The sequence below is a fragment of the Taudactylus pleione genome, unplaced genomic scaffold (genome assembly GCF_031769625.1).
Source record: "Taudactylus pleione unplaced genomic scaffold, aTauple2 ptg000025l, whole genome shotgun sequence".
NCBI lineage: Eukaryota > Metazoa > Chordata > Amphibia > Anura > Myobatrachidae > Taudactylus > Taudactylus pleione.
Window position 1 is genome coordinate 12,240,995 of NW_028284427.1, and position 11,505 is coordinate 12,252,499.

Below are 11,505 nucleotides of genomic sequence, written 5' to 3' on the forward strand. Positions count from 1 at the left end.
ACAATAGTCGAAAGCCAAAAATTAAGTTGATAATAATTCCAAATATCTTAATCTTCCAATCAGTGACTTAGGAAGCACTCTTTCAAGTAAAAGAGTATTAAAATTATTTTTGACCATTCAGGAAACTGAAAAGAAAAAGTTATAGAAGTTTATAAAACCAAAAACATAAGCTAGTTGTATATTTATCCTATTTCTAATATGGCTAAAACAGAAACCTGTTTCTCACCTGAGATAGAGAGCATCGGAGAGGTTCCTTAAGTTAATGAAAGATTCAGTTAAACTATTCAGCTTCTTTTACCTTCTCAAAAAGGAATATTTTTCTAGATTGAATGGTGTTGCTTGTCTACATACCCATCCAAAAGTGGAGCTGTCTTAGTATGTTTGTCTTCAGTTTATGTCCAAAGTTCATCTAAGCTTCCTTGCATGTGTAATCTTTTATAAGGTTAAGCACTACAGTCAGTAGCCAATCACATGTGAAGGGATATTGTGTTTGTTTTGCCCAAAAGAGAAGTAATGCAATCAGTGTTTAGGACAAATGGGTGTGCTTCTTAATTAAAATATATGTGAGAAACTCTCTGCATTACAAAAGGTATAGTTTGGTTGAAACTCCCTTTCAGAAAATTCATGAGAGGCCAAAGGACTTGTTTACTGTAGATAATTGACCACTTATTTTGTAATTACCCTATTACTTTGTAAACTTAATTTATGATAATGATCAAAATATTATACATGGCTAAAAAAATTGAAGTGCAGCTATTGTAAAACAGAAAGCATGAGCTTATATTTATTGGTTTTCCAAACCATTTATCTTTTGAACAAACAGAAATAAAAGGTGCTCTATAAGAAACCTTAACAGTTCTTTAAAATGAGAACATCCCTGATATTAACTTTCAAACAAAATATTGTGGTGCTTTGCTGCAGTAAAATACAACTGTAATGTGATGTATGAATAGATTTAAATATGAGAAATGTAAAAATGAATATTGAAAGAAAGTGTGTTGCCAATAATGGCATAAAACATATACAGCCATTGCACAACAACCAAAGAAAGGTTTAATATGCTAAAAGTAAAGAAGAAAGTTTTAATATGCTAAATGTAACAATTAAATAAAAGCAGAGATTTTATGATATTTTCTTTACTTACTAAAAAGAAGGTAAAGGATAGCATTGACATGAGACTTCTATGGAAACTGAGATGCTGAAAGTCAGTAAATCCCAAAGAAAATCTAACAGTCTGGATGATGTTATCCAATGCATACATTGCCCAAAACAGTAAACACTTTCTCAGCAGGAATTGAACATAAGAGAGAGCTTTGTTTTAGGCGATGTGAGATTGGAATTATAAAAGCTGTAGATCTGAATTCTGAATAGTGCTACCAATGCATAAAACAATGAAAAGTAATTAATGTAGCAATTAAATACAATCAAAGCAATTATAAAACATCACTTTACTTGCTAAAAACAAGTAAATTATATCTCTAAAATGAGTCTACTATGGAAACTAATGAAGGCAGTAGATCCTAAGGAAAATCTAACATTATGGATGATGTTACCCAATGCCTACAGTGCCCAAAACAGGAAGCACTTTCTCACCAGAAATGGAACAAAAGAGAGAGCTTTGTTTTGGGTGATGTGAGATAGGAAATACTAGAGTTGTCAATCTGAATACTTAGGAATGATACTATTGTACAAAATGATAACAATTCAATCAAATAGCATTTGAAGATAAGCAAGGAATGTGTAAGAAATCCCTTTATTTTCTTAATAGTAGTAAATGATAACATTGAAATGAGACATCTCTGGAAACTGATAAGTTATAAGGCAGTAAATCCAAAGGTAAATTTAAAAGTCGGGATGGTGTTATCCAATGCCTACAAAGCCCAAAACAAGAAGCACTTTCTCACCAGAAATGGAACAAAAGAGAGAGCTTAGTTTTGGGTAATGTTTGATTGGAATTAATATAGAAGTAAATTAAATGCCTAAAAGATGTTAATAATTTAAACAATAGTCGAAAGCCAAAAATTAAGTTGATAATAATTCCAAATATCTTAATCTTCCAATCAGTGACTTAGGAAGCACTCTTTCAAGTAAAAGAGTATTAAAATTATTTTTGACCATTCAGGAAACTGAAAAGAAAAAGTTATAGAAGTTTATAAAACCAAAAACATAAGCTAGTTGTATATTTATCCTATTTCTAATATGGCTAAAACAGAAACCTGTTTCTCACCTGAGATAGAGAGCATCGGAGAGGTTCCTTAAGTTAATGAAAGATTCAGTTAAACTATTCAGCTTCTTTTACCTTCTCAAAAAGGAATATTTTTCTAGATTGAATGGTGTTGCTTGTCTACATACCCATCCAAAAGTGGAGCTGTCTTAGTATGTTTGTCTTCAGTTTATGTCCAAAGTTCATCTAAGCTTCCTTGCATGTGTAATCTTTTATAAGGTTAAGCACTACAGTCAGTAGCCAATCACATGTGAAGGGATATTGTGTTTGTTTTGCCCAAAAGAGAAGTAATGCAATCAGTGTTTAGGACAAATGGGTGTGCTTCTTAATTAAAATATATGTGAGAAACTCTCTGCATTACAAAAGGTATAGTTTGGTTGAAACTCCCTTTCAGAAAATTCATGAGAGGCCAAAGGACTTGTTTACTGTAGATAATTGACCACTTATTTTGTAATTACCCTATTACTTTGTAAACTTAATTTATGATAATGATCAAAATATTATACATGGCAAAAAAAATTGAAGTGCAGCTATTGTAAAACAGAAAGCATGAGCTTATATTTATTGGTTTTCCAAACCATTTATCTTTTGAACAAACATAAATAAAAGGTGCTCTATAAGAAACCTTAACAGTTCTTTAAAATGAGAACATCCCTGATATTAACTTTCAAACAAAATATTGTGGTGCTTTGCTGCAGTAAAATACAACTGTAATGTGATGTATGAATAGATTTAAATATGAGAAATGTAAAAATGAATATTGAAAGAAAGTGTGTTGCCAATAATGGCATAAAACATATACAGCCATTGCACAACAACCAAAGAAAGGTTTAATATGCTAAAAGTAAAGAAGAAAGTTTTAATATGCTAAATGTAACAATTAAATAAAAGCAGAGATTTTATGATATTTTCTTTACTTACTAAAAAGAAGGTAAAGGATAGCATTGACATGAGACTTCTATGGAAACTGAGATGCTGAAAGTCAGTAAATCCCAAAGAAAATCTAACAGTCTGGATGATGTTATCCAATGCATACATTGCCCAAAACAGTAAACACTTTCTCAGCAGGAATTGAACATAAGAGAGAGCTTTGTTTTAGGCGATGTGAGATTGGAATTATAAAAGCTGTAGATCTGAATTCTGAATAGTGCTACCAATGCATAAAACAATGAAAAGTAATTAATGTAGCAATTAAATACAATCAAAGCAATTATAAAACATCACTTTACTTGCTAAAAACAAGTAAATTATATCTCTAAAATGAGTCTACTATGGAAACTAATGAAGGCAGTAGATCCTAAGGAAAATCTAACATTATGGATGATGTTACCCAATGCCTACAGTGCCCAAAACAGGAAGCACTTTCTCACCAGAAATGGAACAAAAGAGAGAGCTTTGTTTTGGGTGATGTGAGATAGGAAATACTAGAGTTGTCAATCTGAATACTTAGGAATGATACTATTGTACAAAATGATAACAATTCAATCAAATAGCATTTGAAGATAAGCAAGGAATGTGTAAGAAATCCCTTTATTTTCTTAATAGTAGTAAATGATAACATTGAAATGAGACATCTCTGGAAACTGATAAGTTATAAGGCAGTAAATCCTAAGGTAATTTTAAAAGTCTGGATGATGTTATCCAATGCCTACAATGCCCAAAACAGGAAGCACTTTCTCACCAGAAATGGAACAAAAGAGAGAGCTTAGTTTTGGGTGATGTTTGAATGGAATTAATATAGATGTAAATTAAATGCCTAAAAGATGTTAATAATTTAAACAATAGTCGAAAGCCAAAAATTAAGTTGATAATATTTCCAAATATCTTAATCTTCCAATCAGTGACTTAGGAAGCACTTCTTCAAGTAAAAGAGTATTAAAATTATTTTTGACCATTCAGGAAACTGAAAAGAAAAAGTTATAGAAGTTTATAAAACCAAAAACATAAGCTAGTTGTATATTTATCCTATTTCTAATATGGCCAAAACAGAAACCTGTTTCTCACCTGAGGTAGAGAGCATCGGAGAGCTTCCTTAAGTTAAAGAAAGATTCAGTTAAACTATTCAGCTTCTTTTACCTTCTCAAAAAGGAATATTTTTCTAGATTGAATGGTGTTGCTTGTCTACATACCCATCCAAAAGTGGAGCTGTCTTAGTATGTTTGTCTTCAGTTTATGTCCAAAGTTCATCTAAGCTTCCTTGCATGTGTAATCTTTTATAAGGTTAAGCACTACAGTCAGTAGCCAATCACATGTGAAGGGATATTGTGTTTGTTTTGCCCAAAAGAGAAGTAATGCAATCAGTGTTTAGGACAAATGGGTGTGCTTCTTAATTAAAATATATGTGAGAAACTCTCTGCATTACAAAAGGTATAGTTTGGTTGAAACTCCCTTTCAGAAAATTCATGAGAGGCCAAAGGACTTGTTTACTGTAGATAATTGACCACTTATTTTGTAATTACCCTATTACTTTGTAAACTTAATTTATGATAATGATCAAAATATTATACATGGCAAAAAAAATTGAAGTGCAGCTATTGTAAAACAGAAAGCATGAGCTTATATTTATTGGTTTTCCAAACCATTTATCTTTTGAACAAACAGAAATAAAAGGTGCTCTATAAGAAACCTTAACAGTTCTTTAAAATGAGAACATCCCTGATATTAACTTTCAAACAAAATATTGTGGTGCTTTGCTGCAGTAAAATACAACTGTAATGTGATGTATGAATAGATTTAAATATGAGAAATGTAAAAATGAATATTGAAAGAAAGTGTGTTGCCAATAATGGCATAAAACATATACAGCCATTGCACAACAACCAAAGAAAGGTTTAATATGCTAAAAGTAAAGAAGAAAGTTTTAATATGCTAAATGTAACAATTAAATAAAAGCAGAGATTTTATGATATTTTCTTTACTTACTAAAAAGAAGGTAAAGGATAGCATTGACATGAGACTTCTATGGAAACTGAGATGCTGAAAGTCAGTAAATCCCAAAGAAAATCTAACAGTCTGGATGATGTTATCCAATGCATACATTGCCCAAAACAGTAAACACTTTCTCAGCAGGAATTGAACATAAGAGAGAGCTTTGTTTTAGGCGATGTGAGATTGGAATTATAAAAGCTGTAGATCTGAATTCTGAATAGTGCTACCAATGCATAAAACAATGAAAAGTAATTAATGTAGCAATTAAATACAATCAAAGCAATTATAAAACATCACTTTACTTGCTAAAAACAAGTAAATTATATCGTTAAAATGAGTCTACTATGGAAACTAATGAAGGCAGTAGATCCTAAGGAAAATCTAACATTATGGATGATGTTACCCAATGCCTACAATGCCCAAAACAGGAAGCACTTCCTCACCAGAAATGGAACAAAAGAGAGAGCTTTGTTTTGGGTGATGTGAGATAGGAAATACTAGAGTTGTCAATCTGAATACTTAGGAATGATACTATTGTACAAAATGATAACAATTCAATCAAATAGCATTTGAAGATAAGCAAGGAATGTGTAAGAAATCCCTTTATTTTCTTAATAGTAGTAAATGATAACATTGAAATGAGACATCTCTGGAAACTGATAAGTTATAAGGCAGTAAATCCTAAGGTAATTTTAAAAGTCTGGATGATGTTATCCAATGCCTACAATGCCCAAAACAGGAAGCACTTTCTCACCAGAAATGGAACAAAAGAGAGAGCTTAGTTTTGGGTGATGTTTGATTGGAATTAATATAGATGTAAATTAAATGCCTAAAAGATGTTAATAATTTAAACAATAGTCGAAAGCCAAAAATTAAGTTGATAATAATTCCAAATATCTTAATCTTCCAATCAGTGACTTAGGAAGCACTTCTTCAAGTAAAAGAGTATTAAAATTATTTTTGACCATTCAGGAAACTGAAAAGAAAAAGTTATAGAAGTTTATAAAACCAAAAACATAAGCTAGTTGTATATTTATCCTATTTCTAATATGGCCAAAACAGAAACCTGTTTCTCACCTGAGGTAGAGAGCATCGGAGAGCTTCCTTAAGTTAATGAAAGATTCAGTTAAACTATTCAGCTTCTTTTACCTTTTCAAAAAGGAATATTTTTCTAGATTGAATGGTGTTGCTTGTCTACATACCCATCCAAAAGTGGAGCTGTCTTAGTATGTTTGTCTTCAGTTTATGTCCAAAGTTCATCTAAGCTTCCTTGCATGTGTAATCTTTTATAAGGTTAAGCACTACAGTCAGTAGCCAATCACATGTGAAGGGATATTGTGTTTGTTTTGCCCAAAAGAGAAGTAATGCAATCAGTGTTTAGGACAAATGGGTGTGCTTCTTAATTAAAATATATGTGAGAAACTCTCTGCATAACAAAAGGTATAGTTTGGTTGAACCTCCCTTTCAGAAAATTCATGAGAGGCCAAAGGACTTGTTTACTGTAGATAATTGACCACTTATTTTGTAATTACCCTATTACTTTGTAAACTTAATTTATGATAATGATCAAAATATTATACATGGAAAAAAAATTGAAGTGCAGCTATTGTAAAACAGAAAGCATGAGCTTATATTTATTGGTTTTCCAAACCATTTATCTTTTGAACAAACAGAAATAAAATGTGCTCTATAAGAAACCTTAACAGTTCTTTAAAATGAGAACATCCCTGATATTAACTTTCAAACAAAATATTGTGGTGCTTTGCTGCAGTAAAATACAACTGTAATGTGATGTATGAATAGATTTAAATATGAGAAATGTAAAAATGAATATTGAAAGAAAGTGTGTTGCCAATAATGGCATAAAACATATACAGCCATTGCACAACAACCAAAGAAAGGTTTAATATGCTAAAAGTAAAGAAGAAAGTTTTAATATGCTAAATGTAACAATTAAATAAAAGCAGAGATTTTATGATATTTTCTTTACTTACTAAAAAGAAGGTAAAGGATAGCATTGACATGAGACTTCTATGGAAACTGAGATACTGAAAGTCAGTAAATCCCAAAGAAAATTTAACAGCCTGGATGATGTTATCCAATGCATACATTGCCCAAAACAGTAAACACTTCTCAGCAGGAATTGAACATAAGAGAGAGCTTTGTTTTAGGCGATGTGAGATTGGAATTATAAAAGCTGTAGATCTGAATTCTGAATAGTGCTACCAATGCATAAAACAATGAAAAGTAATTCATGTAGCAATTAAATACAATCAAAGCAATTATAAAACATCACTTTACTTGCTAAGAACAAGTAAATGATATCTCTAAAATGAGTCTACTATGGAAACTAATGAAGGCAGTAGATCCTAAGGTAAATCTAACATTATGGATGATGTTACCCAATGCCTACAATGCCCAAAACAGGAAGCACTTTCTCACCAGAAATGGAGCAAAAGAGAGAGCTTTGTTTTGGGTGATGTGAGATTGGAAATACTAGAGTTGTCAATCTGAATACTTAGGATTGATACTATTGTACAAAATGATAACAATTCAATCAAATAGCATTTGAAGATAAGCAAGGAATGTGTAAGAAATCCCTTTATTTTCTTAATAGTAGTAAATGATAACATTGAAATGAGACATCTCTGGAAACTGATAAGTTATAAGGCAGTAAATCCAAAGGTAAATTTAAAAGTCGGGATGGTGTTATCCAATGCCTACAATGCCCAAAACAGGAAGCACTTTCTCACCAGAAATGGAACAAAAGAGAGAGCTTAGTTTTGGGTGATGTTTGATTGGAATTAATATAGATGTAAATTAAATGCCTAAAAGATGTTAATAATTTAAACAATAGTCGAAAGCCAAAAATTAAGTTGATAATAATTCCAAATATCTTAATCTTCCAATCAGTGACTTAGGAAGCACTTCTTCAAGTAAAAGAGTATTAAAATTATTTTGACCATTCAGGAAACTGAAAAGAAAAAGTTATAGAAGTTTATAAAACCAAAAACATAAGCTAGTTGTATATTTATCCTATTTCTAATATGGCCAAAACAGAAACCTGTTTCTCACCTGAGGTAGAGAGCTTCGGAGAGCTTCCTTAAGTTAAAGAAAGATTCAGTTAAACTATTCAGCTTCTTTTACCTTCTCAAAAAGGAATATTTTTCAAGATTGAATGGTGTTGCTTGTCTACATACCCATCCAAAAGTGGAGCTGTCTTAGTATGTTTGTCTTCAGTTTATGTCCAAAGTTCATCTAAGCTTCCTTGCATGTGTAATCTTTTATAAGGTTAAGCACTACAGTCAGTAGCCAATCACATGTGAAGGGATATTGTGTTTGTTTTGCCCAAAAGAGAAGTAATGCAATCAGTGTTTAGGACAAATGGGTGTGCTTCTTAATTAAAATATATGTGAGAAACTCTCTGCATAACAAAAGGTATAGTTTGGTTGAACCTCCCTTTCAGAAAATTCATGAGAGGCCAAAGGACTTGTTTACTGTAGATAATTGACCACTTATTTTGTAATTACCCTATTACTTTGTAAACTTAATTTATGATAATGATCAAAATATTATACATGGAAAAAAAATTGAAGTGCAGCTATTGTAAAACAGAAAGCATGAGCTTATATTTATTGGTTTTCCAAACCATTTATCTTTTGAACAAACAGAAATAAAAGGTGCTCTATAAGACACCTTAACAGTTCTTTAAAATGAGAACATCCCTGATATTAACTTTCAAACAAAATATTGTGGTGCTTTGCTGCAGTAAAATACAACTGTAATGTGATGTATGAATAGATTTAAATATGAGAAATGTAAAAATGAATATTGAAAGAAAGTGTGTTGCCAATAATGGCATAAAACATATACAGCCATTGCACAACAACCAAAGAAAGGTTTAATATGCTAAAAGTAAAGAAGAAAGTTTTAATATGCTAAATGTAACAATTAAATAAAAGCAGAGATTTTATGATATTTTCTTTACTTACTAAAAAGAAGGTAAAGGATAGCATTGACATGAGACTTCTATGGAAACTGAGATGCTGAAAGTCAGTAAATCCCAAAGAAAATCTAACAGCCTGGATGATGTTATCCAATGCATACATTGCCCAAAACAGTAAACACTTTCTCAGCAGGAATTGAACATAAGAGAGAGCTTTGTTTTAGGCGATGTGAGATTGGAATTATAAAAGCTGTAGATCTGAATTCTGAATAGTGCTACCAATGCATAAAACAATGAAAAGTAATTCATGTAGCAATTAAATACAATCAAAGCAATTATAAAACATCACTTTACTTGCTAAAAACAAGTAAATGATATCTCTAAAATGAGTCTACTATGGAAACTAATGAAGGCAGTAGATCCTAAGGTAAATCTAACATTATGGATGATGTTACCCAATGCCTACAATGCCCAAAACAGGAAGCACTTTCTCACCAGAAATGGAGCAAAAGAGAGAGCTTTGTTTTGGGTGATGTGAGATTGGAAATACTAGCGTTGTCAATCTGAATACTTAGGAATGATACTATTGTACAAAATGATAACAATTCAATCAAATAGCATTTGAAGATAAGCAAGGAATGTGTAAGAAATCCCTTTATTTTCTTAATAGTAGTAAATGATAACATTGAAATGAGACATCTCTGGAAACTGATAAGTTATAAGGCAGTAAATCCTAAGGTAATTTTAAAAGTCTGGATGATGTTATCCAATGCCTACAATGCCCAAAACAGGAAGCACTTTCTCACCAGAAATGGAACAAAAGAGAGAGCTTTGTTTGGGTGATGTGAGATCGGAAATACTAGAGTTGTCAGTCTGAATACTTAGGAATGATACTATTGTACAATATGATAACAATTCAATCAAATAGCATTTGAAGATAAGCAAGGAATGTGTAAGAAATCCCTTTTTTTTCTTAATAGTAGTAAATGATAACATTGAAATGAGACATCTCTGGAAACTGATAAGTTATAAAGCAGTAAATCTTAAGGTAAATTTAAAAGTCTGGATGATGTTATCCAATGCCTACAATGCCCAAAACAGGAAGCACTTTCTCACCAGAAATGGAACAAAAGAGAGAGCTTAGTTTTGGGTGATGTGAGATTGGAAATACTAGCGTTGTCAATCTGAATACTTAGGAATTATACTATTGTACAAAATGATAACAATTCAATCAAATAGCATTTGAAGGATAAAGCAAGGAATGTGTAAGAAATCCCTTTATTTTCTTAATAGTAGTAAATGATAACATTGACATGAGACATCTCTGGAAACTGATAAGTTATAAGGCAGTAAATCCAAAGGTAAATTTAAAAGTCGGGATGGTGTTATCCAATGCCTGCAATGCCCAAAACAGGAAGTACTTTCTCACCAGAAATGGAACAAAAGAGAGAGCTTAGTTTTGGGTGATGTTTGATTGGAATTAATATAGATGTAAATTAAATGCCTAAAAGATGTTAATAATTTAAACAATAGTCGAAAGCCAAAAATTAATTTGATAATAATTCCAAATATCTTAATCTTCCAATCAGTGACTTAGGAAGCACTTCTTCAAGTAAAAGAGTATTAAAATTATTTTTGACCATTCAGGAAACTGAAAAGAAAAAGTTATAGAAGTTTATAATACCAAAAACATAAGCTAGTTGTATATTTATCCTATTTCTAATATGGCCAAAACAGAAACCTGTTTCTCACCTGAGGTAGAGAGCATCGGAGAGCTTCCTTAAGTTAATGAAAGATTCAGTTAAACTATTCAGCTTCTTTTACCTTTTCAAAAAGGAATATTTTTCTAGATTGAATGGTGTTGCTTGTCTACATACCCATCCAAAAGTGGAGCTGTCTTAGTATGTTTGTCTTCAGTTTATGTCCAAAGTTCATCTAAGCTTCCTTGCATGTGTAATCTTTTATAAGGTTAAGCACTACAGTCAGTAGCCAATCACATGTGAAGGGATATTGTGTTTGTTTTGCCCAAAAGAGGAGTAATGCAATCAGTGTTTAGGAAAATTGGGTGTGCTTCTTAATTAAAATTTGTGTGAGAAACTCTCTGCATTACAAAAGGTATAGTTTGGTTGAAACTCCCTTTCAGAAAATTCATGAGAGGCCAAAGGACTTGTTTACTGTAGATAATTGACCACTTATTTTATAATTACCCTATTACTTTGTAAACTTAATTTATGATAATGATCAAAATATTATACATGGCAAAAAAAATTGAAGTGCAGCTATTGTAAAACAGAAAGCATGAGCTTATATTTATTGGTTTTCCAAACCATTTATCTTTTGAACAAACAGAAATAAAAGGTGCTCTATAAGAAACCTTAACAGTTCTTTAAAATGAGAACATCCCTGA